General features: G+C 45.5%; 1 protein-coding gene across 4 annotated transcripts in view; it reads left to right on the forward strand.

The window, feature by feature from the left end:
• The window catches only part of LOC135366718 (5-hydroxytryptamine receptor 2A-like), a 312589-nt gene that overhangs the window by 22962 nt on the left and 275684 nt on the right, over nt 1–13943 (forward strand). The window contains exon 1 of one of the 4 annotated variants that reach the window (XM_064599553.1): nt 11089–11351. The exons of the other annotated variants lie outside the window; for them this stretch is intronic. The gene's annotated coding sequence lies outside the window, so the exon portion shown is untranslated. Of the gene's footprint in view, nt 1–11088; nt 11352–13943 lie in introns of those variants that run through there. 4 annotated transcript variants of the gene reach the window in all.

Raw genomic sequence — 13943 nt, forward strand, 5'->3', positions numbered from 1 at the left:
CCTTCGCAAATCACCTCAGTCTCCAACGACGCCAAATTAACCTACTAACATTTCTGAAATCACTTCTTGTCAAATACCGTGCTTTTTAATTCAAGTTATCGTCTGTAATGCGATTATCTGCTGAATGCGGCTGTAATGTCGGTAGCTTCCCTCGTTTGCGTGAAGAGTTTTACGTAAATATTTTGTACAGGCAGGAGCACGTGAACGATAGTATCTAATGTCTTTACTTGTTCCTTCATATTTACTGCTCTTAGAAGATAAATTTTTTGGCTTGCTGTTATTTCACACATACTTAGCTCATTGTTGTAGACACAGAAATACTGTTGCATGTAACTCGTAAACCATTGCACGCATTACATGAATTACATTACATTGCTCCCATAAGATACACCACGTACCTACAGAATCATTCAAAAAATAAATTAAATCAAAATTATTAACCTTATTTCTTTCAAGCTGGAGTCCTTCTTCTTATTGTGACATTTCCTGTGCTCCATGTCCAAGAGACGTCCCAGGGACGTACCAGCTACGAGTAGCTATAATGGTCTATTCTGTACATCCGTTCAACATCCATATGACGCACGGGACGTCTGCGACCGCTCTGGGATGTCCCAGGGTTAAGTCTACTGGGTATAGCGATAGAGCTGATTTTAGCACGCACTGATCTGATCGCCAGATATAGACCGTACCCGAATGTCATGTCGTTTCTGTGCTCGAGAAGTGCGTAGTTCTGGTTTCGCCTGATTTGCATACGAAACTTTGGCGAGTCACTCGCAGGTATATACAGGGTGTCCCAGAAAACGTGTCAGTGAATTATAATAAAAAAACTACACCACCTAGAATATGGGTATATTTTCTCCTGAAACTGCACAGTTATTTAATTTGTCTTTCATTAAACAAAGGTATCATATTCTGCTTCGAAACACTTTTCATTAGAATTTTTTTCCCCTGGCTTTTTGAACTTTTTTGAAAGAAATGATTCGAAAGATTCGTGGATTCGCAAATCCTTCCTTGGATTCGGACTCAGATTCGGAAAAATCTGGATTCGTCCCATCCCTAGTTTTTAAGTTCTTTGTAAACGACACATTTTGCTTGTGTGACTATTTTGACTAGAGTGAGTTTTAATATTATGCACAATTTTTAATGGAATCGCTTGCTCTTAACTTAGCGCAATAACGTTTTGAACCATTGTTTTAGCGCACTATGGCAAAAGCTGATCCGCCAATAAAATTCGCATCATCGTCATCGTCATCACCTATACTAACTGCGCTTATGGTAACTGCGCTTCGCCAAGCAACAATATCCGAACACCTTTGCAAACATTTGTTCCAAGTTAACATAAAATTTTGCAGAGGGGAACCTCCTCCTGTAAAGTAAATAAGAGTATTTACATTAATAACCCCTTGACAGGTGAAGTAAGGTTACAGACGGTCACTTAAAATGGATATGTGTTAAGTATTACTACTAAGTAAAATAAAAAAAAATCACAACAAATAAATTGAAAGCGCAGAATATACTTAGCAGGTAATTATGGTAAGCTGCAGAGCAGGCAACTCTTCAAAAGTTTATGGAAAGTGCGTGTGCAGCAGAGTTGTTTATTGGAGATGGGCATCGAATTTCATATTTTAATGGCTAAAAAGCAAGACATTTCTTTTCCGTAAGTACAGCATTAACTCTTGGTAACAATGGATTATGTTGTCCCCGTTGTTTACGTTAAGAAGGCCGTGAGGGATTAAAACATTTTGCGCGAGCAGCATTGTTTCGAGCGCACATAATTTACGAAACGAAAATAAATTCACGGTCAAGCTATAATGGAAGAACGCTAAGAGAAAGGTGTACGTGTAAAATGGCTGTTCTAGAGCGATTAAAGGTAATTATGCGAAAGTGCTTGATTTTGGAGATGGCACAGACGTGATAAATGGGCGTTAAGCACATTATCCCAGGTTGTTAAACAATACACAAGATGACTGTGGATAAAAAGCAGTATAACGGCGAACTATTCAGGGTTGAAAATAATGGCACGGCTTAATTAGCATACGTATGCAAAAATAAACAAGTTTTATATCGTAAGTGAGTTAATGTGTGTATCAAATCTGAAGTGTTTATGAAGCACTCAAAAAAAAAGAAAAGAAAAAGGAAAACAAGATTACAGGATGGTTGCTACTCGTGTAACGCAACAGCGTCAGCTGTGCGTGTGGTGAAATGAGGCCGGATGAAAGTGTGTAGACAAATTTATTTAAACGTGGTGAGTATTGATTTGTGGTCGCTGAAATGGTTGGCGAGGTGAGTGGTGTCCTGAGCGAGGGGGCTGTTCTGGAACGTCAAGTCTGTGCATGAGCGATGTCTATAGTTGTGGGTTGGCGGATGTCGGTGCACAGCGTAAGGTCCAGTTGTTCGGACATATCACTTAGGAAAGTGGTGTTCTTGGCCAGTGAAACGTCCACGTTGAAGTCTCCGAAAGCGAGAAGCTTGTGCGTGCGGTAAGGCGCGAGTACATATACTATAAAGTCGCGCATGCATTCCGCTGCGGCGCGAGGCGAGAAGTAGCACACAGCCACCACGAGCCCCGTGGGGAGCTGCACCCCAAGCAGCACAACATATTGGCCCAATATTGGCAAGACTGGTCCAAGATTAGACCAGTATTGGGCCGGTATTGGGCCAATATTGGGCCAAGTTGTTGTGCTGCTTGGGACGGCACAGCTGACGCTGTAAAGCTGACGTACTTTGGTTTCTATCTCACTTTCCATCGATAGCGGTTGTAATCTGGCGGGATTCTCCTCCTTACTCCCAGCGCTGAGCGCACATGCGATAAGATTTTTGTGCGGACTTGCGAATGCCGACGACGCCGACGCGATCTCGGGAACGTCCCCACTATACAGCTGACGCTGTAAAAAGCAGTCGAGTTGGATGGGCAATCAACGATGTTGTGAAGTATGTATCAAGGGTAATCGCCTGCAGATCTCGTGTGACTATCCTAGAAGACTGATTAATCGTGAATTGGGATTAATTTCCAACTGGTTCTTTTTGGCATGAGCAATGTTTTTTTAAAGATCTTTGCCTAATTTCTCCCCTAATAAACCTCTACCTGTTTGTAAACCAATGACGTCATCGTGTTCGACAGTGCCACCAATTTGGTAGAGTTGAACTATACGCTCGAAGCTAGGGGCGAACAAGGTCGCGCCCGAAAGCCACGGGCATGAGGGGTTTACGATGGCCCCTGAAAGGGATGCGACCTTCGGTCCTACATTTCTTTCAATAGGAGGCAGCGAACAAGTGCCCATTCGTGGAACCCAGCCCTCCCCTTCCGATGTGTTTCCGTTTCAGTCTGTCAACCGACGTTATGATGACGTTTCTCGGGTAGAGGTCTATTCCCCGTTAAATTAGAGATATCTTGATTTGAATACAGAGGAAGACGGAGTAGGACGGAAGGGACACGAGCCCATAGCACGAGATTAAACGTTAGATATCGAAACGGCAGCGGAGTGAGCGGTCACGTCATATCTTCCGTAGTTCTACCCTTTTGGAACAATTTGGTGCCGAAACCCGGGACCGGACTGCTCTCCGGCGTCATGCGAAGAACTCGGCGGCCTACTGCGTACTCGGGGCAGGGACCCGCGACGGGGTCACCCATGTCACCGAACATCGCGCCGTACTTCTATCTCGACCGACTAAAGCCACAGCAGCAATTGAAGCGGACCTCCGATATCTGATTGCCGGGAAGGCAGCATTAACGGAACTGGATGCCCAGGTCATGGGTTTGATAAGTGATGAGAGCTTCGACGACGAACTGCAAGATGTACTGGAGGAAGAATATGGCAGGTGGAAGCGGCAATTTCGAAAGCGAGAAGTCCTGGCCTCCTTGCCTACGTTGCATACTGGGACGTTGGGATACTGGGACGTTCGCTGGAGTTCCTACCGTGTCTCCACCAGCCGAACAGTTCATCTCGCTACACCCGGTCAGTTCGAAAGTCAAGTCTCGGTCAGTCAGCCTCCTGCCTTTCCAGCTGGCGCAATGGACCTTTTTCACAACAGCTTATGCGCATGCGCATGACCTTGAGGCGCCGGAGAGGGTTAGCTCCGTCTGCACTAGATGGCGCAGTATCGGGACGACAGAAGTGGGGGCCAGTGGGGAGACCGCACGAACGGCGCGAGTGGATTTGTTTTGATGCGATCCGAGCGTGGTTCGCTGGAGTGCCGCTAGGATACGACACGCGTATGTTAAAAAGGTCCCTTCAAGGACTATTCATTTCGTCACCATACAAGAACGCGCGATGTCACGCCATCCGCACCCGTCGGACCTCAGGGCCAAAATCGAGGAACTGCGGCGAACAGTACGAACACAGAAGCACGCAGGAAACCGCTGAGGATCAGTGTGGTCCGAAAGTATTGCCAGAGGACTGCAACCTCAGTAAGAGTCCAGGGAAAGATTGCGCAGACTGCAAGGATTCGCTCGATCAAACCAGCTTGTCTGAAGGCCTACCCCGCCTGCTACAAGAGCAACGTGGCACAAGAATCGTCAAACTCCGAATGTGATCCGCACGACGTCCTGCAGAGCCACCAACGATCCTCGCAGATCTTCGCTCAACGAGAAATAAATAATCGCTCCAGTTCGTTTTGAAGACAGCTCTAAGATGGGGGAGAATGTCCTCAAACTTCGAATATACGAAAATATACAGTCGTGACATGCATATACTTCAAACCGTTAGACTGATGGACAAAAAGGACGCAAGCTCAAGGGCCCTCAGTATCAGGGTACGAAGTATGGATGTCAAGTATCGCCAGCTTCCTCGCCGTTGTGTCGGATACAGACGTGGCTCGTTCATAGGGAGGGCTCGACGATTATATAGACGTATAGACGAAGTATAGACGATTTTTACGTGAACCTTTTCAGTGTATCTATGTACTTATGTGCTAAGTAGCTAATATGCGTAAGAGCCATAAATGTGAGCTGAGAATAACTGCACGGGATAATGAGGATATAGGGCCCTTCCAACGTAACCGGAATGATTTGCATCGCGCATTGTTATGCACAAGTATTCAGACATCAGGTGCGCCTATAATTCACCCTGTTCATCCGCATGCGCGAACCCCTAACGACCGCATGATTAACCACGAGTAATCTCTATTCACGCTGTATGATTGGCAGTTCAGATTTTGCCTGCGAATCTTCCGCTATATGAACCTGTTGAAGTTGTTAACGTAGCGAGGCATAACTGAACGGGTAACGAACTTTTTTTTTTCTTTGTCAAATAGGAGTTGGCCATTTCTGCTCACTGCAGCTCGCTGCAGTGATATGCGTCGTCACGTGACATATTTTAGGTGAACGGTACTTTCTAAGAATCATGGGAAAAGGGTCGACTTCCGTGTCTACGCTAGCAGACGACGCACGCTATGGGTGCTGGAGGTTGATGTGCCTGACTCTAGAAACATCGTTAGAAAGCGGTAAAACGCGACTGTCAGAATCTGACTAATAAACTGTGTTTTTCTGTGTGTGTACATAAACTAATTTACCGACGGTATAAGCACGCACGTGATGTAACATTGACTATAACGGCTGCAACGGCTGCAACGGCTGTGCGTGTTTCATGTGTGTAAGCAGCTTTTTTGTTTTTTTAGCTGCAGCTGAAAAAAAAAAAAGTGCTAAAATCAAAATGTCAAAAATTCGTTTTTGATGTTGCGGGTTTCATATTCTTCCATACGTTCATATGTAGGAGAAGTACGCAGCATTACCGTCGCTGTGCCAATACCTGGCATTGTAGTCCTGAAGGGAAGAGTCAGCCCTTTACAACAGCGCAACAGCCACCCATGCTGCTTCAGGGGACTGCGACTGGGAAACCAATTTCAAACACGCAGCACTCAGCGATCACGAAGCTCCTTGCCTATCGGAACCTGTGAGGCGCTCGACACGGAAACGAGGACACTGACGTCACTTCCGCAGACCGATGACCTTTCTTCGGTGCATGACAAAAAAAAAAACACCTAAGTGGAGTTTGTTTGCAAACAACTCAGATAGCGGTTTCTATGGGCGATTCAAATCACCATTTGGTTCTGAGTTGATCCAGTTCCATGTAATATCGGTTAATTACTCAACTACGGGCAATAAAACAATACTGCAACGTCCGCAGGACGACTGCCAACAGCATGGAGCCGGTCTCAATCACGTACGATGTACCATTTATTTATGACTTTTTTTTAAAGTTTCGTTCATGTTACTTGGAACACCCTGTACACACGCGGTCCACCCTGTATGCGCGCGTGGCAATAAAGGAACAACCGCATTTGATCCTCGTATACCAAAATGGGTCTCCTATATAAGATCGAGCCACCGAATCCCAGCGCGCTTATTTTCCGCCTCTATATCGGCCTTGTGCAGTGATTCCAAACAGCACAACTTTAATAGGTAGACCTCGCAGTTCAACACCTACAATGCTGTTTCACTACTTCCTTAAAAACCTCCAAAAATAAATAAAGAAAGAAAGAAAGGAAGAAAAACCTTTATCACCCATGGGCACGCACCGACTTTAGGTGGATTTGGTCTTAAATTCCCTCGGCACCCACCTTAAGCCTGCAAAAGATTCCCCTTCTATTACAAAGCTGCGAACCCTTGTTTCTGGACGTTGGTTTCGTTTGGTTCCGTCTTCCGTGGAACTAATAATAATAATAATAATAATAATAAAAAACAGAAAATTGCGTCTTCGACGTCTTCCTGATTTTTATTTTTGAAAGCACACCACCGTGAAAGTGAAAGTGAGAAGAAGACAACGTTGGAAGTGCAATCCCACAGCCTGATCTGATTATACGAGCTCCTGCAAAAAGTGTATCTCGATCTTTGGTACGCGCGAAGTCGCGCAATGCCGGTAAAGTCAAATAAAAATTGCAAAATAATAAAGGATGGACTAGCAGTTTTGTCGAGGTAACGTATTTTTAAAGCCACTTTTTTTTTTGTCATCCTTAGGGCTCGGAGCAGCTATTGCTTTCGGGTCGAGGAAAAGAGCAATTTGTTTCCGAGACTTTAATTGCGTCTGCGTGAGGTTTCTTCGACCGCAAGGAGAAAAGAAGAAGAAGAAAGAAAAAAGAGTAGTGTAAAACAGGAAGCGAACATTAGAGCACCATCTCCACATTCGATAGCTCGAGCATTTGGAGAGGATCTCAACGAGGTCGTAATTGCCCGATGTATATATCGTTTCCGATAATGGGTGGTTAGGAAAGGAATACGACCCCATCGAGCTTACGTACGTACAGCCTTAGCCATCAGTTTTAATCGTAACACGCCAGCCGGTGACACGCGCCTACACTCTTAAAAATGAACTTCACCGCATAGCACGCTCTTAGCCAACCATACTCTCAAATGATATCGTTATCTGCCCTGATTTGTTGAAAACGGGAGGCGTCCGCCTTTTTTGTGCCAATTATGAACAGCATAAGTGTCACAAAAGGCGTACGCCTCCCGTTTTCAACAAATCAGGGCAGATAACGATATCATTTGAGAGTATGGTTGGCTAAGTGCGTGCTATGCGGTGAAGTTCATTTTTAAGAGTGTACCACTGCACCCGCATGACACAGCTATTTCTTCCTGGTTTGATAAGGGGGAGGGGCATACGCCCCTTAGTGACGATTTACATGTTTTCCACTCTTGAAATAAAACTTCACCACATAACACGTGGAAGGTGTACCACTGTGCACACTCTTAAAAATGAACTTCACCACGTAGCTTGCGCCTAGCCAACCATAATCCCGAGTGGCATACATCGTTCTTTCATCAAATCAATCATCAAATCAAATCATCAAATCAAGGGATAGAACGTTGCCATTCGCGATGATGGTGGACGTGGAACGTGCTATGCGGTGAAGCTCTGTTTCTAGAGTGCATAATGCTACTGGTATCACTGCCGATCTGTGGAAAACGCGGGGGTCGGGGCGCGGACGTTTAACATAACCTCATAAGTGTCACAAAAAGGCGTACCCCCCCGTTTTCGTCAAATCAGGGGAGAGATCGATGCCGTTCGGGATGTGATGGTTGGCTAGGAGTGATTTATGCAGTGAAGTTCTGTTTATATTTTTATTTTTTTTGAACGCGTGTTAGCGCCACGAGGCAACTGTGGCTATGAACGGCGTACACACGTGGACAGATGGAGGGGGATCTGTTTTTAGAGCGTAACAAAAAAAAAAAGAAAAAAAAGAAAGAAAACAGTAATCACAATTCTTCTGTAGGCTAGATGCTTTGCGGCAATGACGTTAGTCCCTTTCGGGACAAATCATACGGAAGTTTGTATACGAGGTTTAGTGACTATTTCCAGCGCTGGGGAGTGAATTTATTTATTTATTTATTTATTTATGATACCCTCAGGGCTATTAGCATTAGAGAGGGGAGGGGCGTATGTAACAATAAGTTCAAATATAAGAGGATGCATACAGAAGACACAAAACAATTCACACGCCAATTTAAAAATTTTGACAAAAAAGGGACCGGGATTGCGGGACCGGGGGACTAAAGTAGGGAGTATTGTAACCTATGTGCCCTCTGATTGGTTAAAAAAAATGAGAGGCGTACGCCTTTTTGTGACACTTATGCAGTTAGGTTAATTGTCACAAAAAGGCGTACGCCCAGCTCTTTCCACAAATTATGTGTGCTAACGGTATCACTCTGCGCAGAGTAATTGCTTCCCGGTTTATACCCTAGCCACATGTCAAACTTAATTAATGCCTTAAACGGAACGGCATTAACTTCACCTCCTAATAACCAACCATCATCTCGAATGACATCGTTCCCTCTCCTGATTTGTTGAAAACAGGAGGCGTACGCCTTTTTTGTGACAATTATACAGGACATAATTGTAACAGAAAAGGCGTACGCCTCCTGTTTTCAACGAATGAAATCAGGGGAGAGAACGATGTCATTCGAGATGATGGTTGGTTATTAGGAGGTGAAGTTAATGCCGTTCCGTTTAAGGCATTAATTAAGTTTGACATGTGGCTAGGGTATAAACCGGGAAGCAATTACTCTGCGCAGAGTGATACCGTTAGCACACATAATTTGTGGAAAGAGCTTGGTTGGAAAGAAAAAGAAACGGTTGGTTAAGAGATGAAGTTAATGCCGTTCTGTTTAATGGATTAAGTTTGCCGTGTGGCTACACTCTTAAAAATGAGTTTCACCGCATAGCACGCAACTAGCCAACCATCACCTCGAATGATATCGTTATCTGCCCTGATTCGTTGAAAACGGGAGGCGTGCGCCTTTTCTGTGACACCTATGCTGTTCATAATTGTCACAGAAAGGGCGTACGCCTCCCGTTTTCAACAAATCGGGGCAGATAGCGATATCATTCGAGATGGTGGTTGGCTTGTAGCGTGCTATGCAGTGAAGTTCATTTTTAAGAGTGTAGGGTATTACTCCGTATTTGCTCAAAGGACAGCGCCGGCGTGGGGCGTTAACCGGCCAAGCGATGCATGACCCTCTGTACACTGTTAAAACAGAAAAGAAGGAGGAGGCGCGTATCCGGGACAGATTATCTTGTCCCAGATAGGCGCCTCCCCCCTGTTTTGAACAAATCATGACACACAATGATATCATTCGGTATGATGGTTGGCTAGGAGCGTGCCATGTGGTGAAGTTCTGTTTTAATAGTGTAGTTGACAGCTGCTGCAGCAAGCACCGCACCGTCCACTGTTGCCCCGTCCAAAACTAAGTGAAGAGAAACACGCTCCTATGTGTTATATTTATCACCATATACTTTGATACAATGGACGATTTGAAGTGTTCATTCCGGTGATTGTCGGTTTATAATTACTATTACTGGCAGGGTAGAAGAATTTAACGGCGTACGTTTATCGGTGCCTTCCGCACTCTAAAAACAAAGAGCTTCACCGCACAGCGCGCTCCTAGCCGACCGTCATCCCAAGTGAACGTTCTCTCCCTCGATTTGATGAAAACGGGAGGCGTATACGTACGACATTTTTGTGGCAATTATGATAGCATATTGCCACAAAAGTGGCGTACGCCCCCAGTTTTCAGCGAATCAGGGGAAAGAACGACGCCACTCGGGATGGTGGTTGGTTAGGAGTGCGCTATGTGGTGAAGTTCATTTTAATCCCGGTGCTGGCTGTGCTGCCTGGGATTTTTGCTGGGTTTTCATCAGACGCTTTCGGACATATGTTGGCAGAGTTCCCGTAGAAGTCGACCCAGGACGCACATTCCCCCAGGGCGTCAGTCGTGACGTTGCCCACCTCTGTGAGACCGACAACAGCGCGCCCTTTCACCACCACCACCACCACCACCACCACCATAATCATTTGCGGTAAATACAGAAAACCGGAAACCCAAATTATGTATACTTTCTTCTTCTTCTTCTTTTTTTACGAAATACCTTTTCTGCTACTCCGCTACTGGAACAAGTTAGCGAACGGTTGCGCTACTTATAGTAGCGCCGGTACATCCGACACCGTGACATTCCATCACTTCGTCGATTTCATGCACAATCCACAGGATACACAACCTCAGAGTGGGAGCTGTCATTCAACAAAGCGTACACAATTCAGACAGCAGGGGGGGGGGGGGGGGGGGCAATATAGGTTTATTGCAAAACAAAACAGAAAAAAAAACACGAAAGAGGGGAAAGGTTAGCCTGGCTCCAGCAGCCGACTTGGTATTCCCGCTTACAAAAGGAAAAAAGGGGTATTTATCAGGTCGTTCCTCCTGAACCATTATGCAGTTCACGCGCTTCACCGTGAGACACCCCGTTCGGACACACAACAAACTTCGCGAGCGGAGCAAACACAAAACACACATATTAGCGAAGCATACAAGCATATATGCACATAAAACGAAACAAACAACGAAAAAAAAAAACTTTCTTCGCACGCCGATGAAAGGACCGGCACGCACGAAAAAGCCTGTGTCTGCTCCCTTCAGCTTTTCCTTTCTGCTCACCGTCACAAAAAAGAGCAAGCAGCGTGCTGCCAAGACTCACCGCAGAGAGGCAGTAGAATCGGCCACCGCGCGCGCGCTTTTAGCGAATGCGACGTCTGGCTGACGCGCGCCGTCTCACGCTAAGCACAACACACGTCGTGGTGGCCCCAGCCACAGTGCGTTCCGCGGGCGCAGCCAAAGAGGCCGCGCGTTCTCGATTTTGCCGGCCCAGGCCTCGTTCTCGTGCGTCGATTGCCTCTGAGAAATGAACCAGGTGGTGACGTGGTCGAGCTCCTCCTTCTGACCAAACTCGAGGATTGTTCTGTTAACGTTCTTGTGTCTGTGGAAGTGCGGTTGGTGCTCACTTTTGGATATTTGTGACATATTTTTTAAATTTTTTTTTACGAAGTGGTGACAGTGCTGTGTGAAGGCAGACGCTGGGGATGTGAGTAACGCCTTAATTTTATTTATTTATTTATCTATCTATTTATTGCGTTAATTGTGCGTTACGCGAGTAACCACAGGTTAACAACTGGTTTCCCGCCAAAAACAGAGAAGGTGCGACACTCTTAAAACAGAACCTTCACCGCACAACACTATCCCGGAAACCCGTTACAGTCAAACTCCTTTATAGCGAACACCTTTTTAACGAAAATACCACTACAGCAAAATTTTTTTTGCGGTCCCGCTGGAGCCTATAGGTCCAATAATAGACATCCTTTTTAACGAAAATACCTTTACTGCGAATTTTGTTTGCTGTCCCCTGAGTTTCGTTGTAAAGGAGTTTGACTGTATAGCGAATGACGGCGGTTTCTGCGCTGATTTGTCGAAAAACGAGACCTTTTTTTGTGGGACACTTACGCGGTTATGTTAATTGTCACAAAAGAGCTTGCGTCTCGCGTTTTCCACAAATCCGCGACAACGCTATCAATCTGCGCAGTGGTTGGCCTTCATTGTGTGTTAGCGCCGCGAAGCAACTGTGGTTATGAGCGGTGTTGTGTGGTGAAGTTCTGCTTTGAGGGTTAGAAGCTTCTTCATTTTAACTGTGTATATTTGCTGGCGCTATGTGGTGACTTCATAGGTCGCCTGCAGCTCCATTTCTTGCAGGTGGCAATGTCCACATAAAAACCTTTAGGAAGTTATAAAGTTAGGAGGTCCGAAATAAGGAAGTTAGAAGCGGCGATGAGAAAAGAAATGTAGCGACGCGTTAAGCGTTAATTGGATGAAAGCGTTGGAGAAGATGATGTACGAGACAGTTGTTAAGTGTTTCCGCGTGACTTCAGGCTTTTGTTGAACTTACGAGAAATGGTGTACATCACTGAACAACCAATCACATTTGCGCAATCCGTTATTGTTAGTACACACTAAAAACAGAACTTGACCGCATAGCACGCTGTGCGCCAGCCATTGCCACGAATAATAAGGTTATCGCTTCTGTTTCGAAGAGAGAGAGAGGGGGTGACGTACACTTTTTTGTGTCGATTTGGATATACGATACTTGCCACAAAAGGCGTACGCCCCCCCCCTTTTTTTTCGAATCAGCGATAATCCTATCATTCGTGGCAACGTTTGGCGCACAGCGTGCTGTGCGGTTTTCAAAAAGTTCCATTTTTTAGAGTACAGTTCCACTTCCATGGTTGAAGTTCAAATATGCAGTTATGAACAGACATTACTTATTTGGGGAAGTTTTCACAATACCTGCGTCGCATCAGAAATTACTTTTAGTGCACTGGGAGCACGCTCTTAAAACAGGACTTCTCGATATAGAACGCCTTTTTGTGGCAATTAACGCAAGTGCATAAGTGCCACAAAAAGGCTTATGCCTTCCGCTTTCAACAAATCAGGAGGAGGGGGTAACGATGTCATTCTGGATGACGGTTGGCAAAGCACTGCGGTATGCGGTGAAGTTCTGTTTCAAGGGTATAACCCCACGATAGAAAAAAAAAAGAAAAAACCCCAGGGGACACGTTCTTGTATCGATAAAATTCGTCCCTGAGTGTTGCAAGGGTATCATTAGGACTTAAAAGGATTGGTTCGTCTGCTGATGAATGATGCTGGTGTACGCATCGAAACGACCGAGTCTTAAGTTTGAGAGGTATTAGAGAATCCAGAGCAGCCGGTGAGGGAGCCTATAAAGTGAGTGGCCTTCAGGCTTTCCTCTTAAACCTTGACAACTTCACTTCTTAGGTCTGACAACTTTTCTTTTTTTTGTTTTTTCATGTTACGCCGTGCCGGTGTATTTTATTTTTATTTTATATTTTATTTTATATTATTTTTATTTTATTTATACTTTATTTTTATTTACATAGTGGAGACTTTCCCGAGATCGCGTCGGCGTCGTGGGCTTTCGCATGTCCGCAGAAAACTCTTATCGCATGTGCGCTCAGCGCTGAGGGTAAAGAGGAGAGTCCCGCCACATTACAACCGCTATCGATGGAAAGTGAGATAAAAACCAAAGTACGTCAGTTTTACAGCGTCTGCTGTGCCGTCCCAAGCAGCACAACAACTTGGCCCAATATTGGCCCAATACCGGCAATACCGGTCCAATATTGGTCTAATCTTGGACCAGTATTGCCAATATTGGGCCAATATGTTGTGCTGCTTGGGGTGCAGCTTCCCACTGGGCTCGTGGTGGCCGTGTGCTACTTCTCGCCTCGCGCCTCGCATACAGGAACGCATCCGCGACTTTATCGTGTATGTACTCGCGCCTTACCGCACGCAAAAAAGTTCTCGTCATGGGCGACTTCAACGTGGACGTTTCACTGGCCAAGAACACCACTTGCCTAAGTGATATGTCCGAACAACTGTACCTTACGCTGTGCACCGACATCCACCAACCCACAACTAGACAATAAAGCTCATGCATATAGACTTGGTGTTCAAGAGGAGCAGCCCCCTCGTTCAGGACACGACTCACCTCGCCAATCATTTCAGCGACCACAAATCAATACTCATCATGCTTAAATCAATTTGTCTACGCATTTTCATCCGGGCTCAGTTCACCACACGCACCGCTGACGCTGAATTTCGCGTTACA

This window comes from Ornithodoros turicata, chromosome 8, assembly GCF_037126465.1.
Source record: "Ornithodoros turicata isolate Travis chromosome 8, ASM3712646v1, whole genome shotgun sequence".
Lineage (NCBI taxonomy): Eukaryota > Metazoa > Arthropoda > Arachnida > Ixodida > Argasidae > Ornithodoros > Ornithodoros turicata.